Consider the following 3,176-nt stretch of genomic DNA (forward strand, 5'->3'; position numbering starts at 1 on the left):
ATTAACCACCTCAATGTAATATCAATGTGCAATACCTGAATCAATTACTTATTTTGATAAACATACTTTTCAAGTTGTGGAGAAAGACAGTAACTCTTGTTGATTCATGGAACCTACCCCTATACACTAGTCTTTCATTTTACAAATAATTAACCACCTCAGTGTACTATCAACATACCTCAATTGCTTGTTTTAATAAACATACTTTTTAGATTATGGAAAAAGACAGTTTCTCTTGTTGATTCTTGGAACCTGCCCCGTATTGGACCTTTGTTTTACAAATAATTAACCATCTCAATGTAATATCAATGTGCAATACCTGAATCAATTACTTATTTTGATAAACATACTTTTCAAGTTGTGGAGAAAGACAGTAACTGTTGTTGATTCATGGAACCTACCCCTATACACTAGTCTTTCATTTTACAAATAATTAACCACCTCAGTGTACTATCAACATACCTCAATTGCTTGTTTTAATAAACATACTTTTTAGATTATGGAAAAAGACAGTTTCTCTTGTTGATTCTTGGAACCTGCCCCGTATTGGACCTTTGTTTTACAAATAATTAACCACCTCAATGTAATATCAATGTGCAATACCTGAATCAATTACTTATTTTGATAAACATACTTTTCAAGTTGTGGAGAAAGACAGTAACTCTTGTTGATTTATGGAACCTACCCCTATACACTAGTCTTTCATTTTACAAATAATTAACCACCTCAGTGAACTATCAACATACCTCAATTGCTTGTTTTAATAAACATACTTTTTAGATTATGGAAAAAGACAGTTTCTCTTGTTGATTCTTGGAACCTGCCCCGTATTGGACCTTTGTTTTACAAATAATTAACCATCTCAATGTAATATCAATGTGCAATACCTGAATCAATTACTTATTTTGATAAACATACTTTTCAAGTTGTGGAGAAAGACAGTAACTCTTGTTGATTCATGGAACCTACCCCTATACACTAGTCTTTCATTTTACAAATAATTAACCACCTCAGTGTACTATCAACATACCTCAAATGCTTGTTTTAATAAACATACTTTTTAGATTATGGAAAAAGACAGTTTCTCTTGTTGATTCTTGGAACCTGCCCCGTATTGGACCTTTGTTTTACAAATAGTTAACCATCTCAATGTAATATCAATGTGCAATACCTGAATCAATTACTTATTTTGATAAACATACTTTTCAAGTTGTGGAAAAAGACAGTAACTCTTGTTGATTCATGGAACCTACCCCTATACACTAGTCTTTCATTTTACAAATAATTAACCACCTCCGTGTACTATCAACATACCTCAAATGCTTGTTTTAATAAACATACTTTTTAGATTATGGAAAAAGACAGTTTCTCTTGTTGATTCTTGGAACCTGCCCCGTATTGGACCTTTGTTTTACAAATAATTAACCATCTCAATGTAATATCAATGTGCAATACCTGAATCAATTACTTATTTTGATAAACATACTTTTCAAGTTGTGGAGAAAGACAGTAACTCTTGTTGATTCATGGAACCTACCCCTATACACTAGTCTTTCATTTTACAAATAATTAACCACCTCCGTGTACTATCAACATACCTCAAATGCTTGTTTTAATAAACATACTTTTTAGATTATGGAAAAAGACAGTTTCTCTTGTTGATTCTTGGAACCTGCCCCGTATTGGACCTTTGTTTTACAAATAATTAACCATCTCAATGTAATATCAATGTGCAATACCTGAATCAATTACTTATTTTGATAAACATACTTTTCAAGTTGTGGAGAAAGACAGTAACTCTTGTTGATTCATGGAACCTACCCCTATACACTAGTCTTTCATTTTACAAATAATTAACCACCTCAGTGTACTATCAACATACCTCAATTGCTTGTTTTAATAAACATACTTTTTAGATTATGGAAAAAGACAGTTTCTCTTGTTGATTCTTGGAACCTGCCCCGTATTGGACCTTTGTTTTACAAATGATTAACCATCTCAATGTAATATCAACGTGCAATACTTGAATCAATTACTTATTTTAATAAACATACTTTTCAAGTTGTGGAAAAAAACAGTAACTCTTGTTGATTCATGGAACCTACCCCTATACACTAGTCTTTCATTTTACAAATAATTAACCACCTCAGTGTACTATCAACATACCTCAATTGCTTGTTTTAATAAACATACTTTTTAGATTATGGAAAAAGACAGTTTCTCTTGTTGATTCTTGGAACCTGCCCCGTATTGGACCTTTGTTTTACAAATAATTAACCACCTCAATGTAATATCAATGTGCAATACCTGAATCAATTACTTATTTTAATAAACATACTTTTCAAGTTATGGAAAAAGACAGTAACTCTTGTTGACTTATGGAACCTACCCCTATACACAAGTCTTTCATTTTGCAAATCATTAACCACCAAATCTCTGTATTCTAAGTATTCTAAATATAGAAAGAAATCGTCTCATAAGAGAAATTTCAAGATGAGAAGCACCGAGGCCGATCCGAGCGGTGTCGAAGGCGAAACTCCGAGGAAACCGCGTTGAAAAAAGAGGATGTCGGCGCGGGGTCGCGGTACGACGCGTATTCGCATTAACCGCGGCTCCCTTTGACAACTACGCCAGCCAGGACGACCCTGAAGAAGCCGCGATAAAGCGCATTAATTTATCGCGCGACCCTCGAGAGATCTTTTTCAAGGCGCATCGATCCGTCCAACGAGATTAGAAGCGGGAGCACGACGCGACGCTTTTTACAGCTACTCTCCAACCTGAACATTAATTATTTCCGTTAGATCGTGATTCGCAACACGTCCAAGTATGTTCAACTATAGCTCCTCCAAATTGCAACGAGCCATTGGCGAACCTTGGACCGGTCTAGAAGTCTATTATTTGGTGACAAGTATCCAGAAAAGCGAGAAACTGCGATGAAGGGGAGAAGATAGATCCGCGAAGACAAAGAGAGGGTGTGTTGGGGCTGGACGACGATCTCGGGGACGAAATCAATGAGCTAACAGGCTTGCGAGTTAGCAGTTAGTTCATTAAGTCGGCGTTATTGGATCATGGAAGCCAAGCACCCCACCCCAGTGGCACCCCCTCGACGCAATCGTGACTACACCGCCCTACACGAGCGTCGTAGAGCTCGGCTCTTACTCCGGCACACGAGCATT

The sequence above is a fragment of the Colletes gigas genome, unplaced genomic scaffold (assembly GCF_013123115.1).
Source record: "Colletes gigas isolate AHSC1104 unplaced genomic scaffold, ASM1312311v1 Colletes_gigas_Sc00015, whole genome shotgun sequence".
NCBI classification, from domain to species: domain Eukaryota; kingdom Metazoa; phylum Arthropoda; class Insecta; order Hymenoptera; family Colletidae; genus Colletes; species Colletes gigas.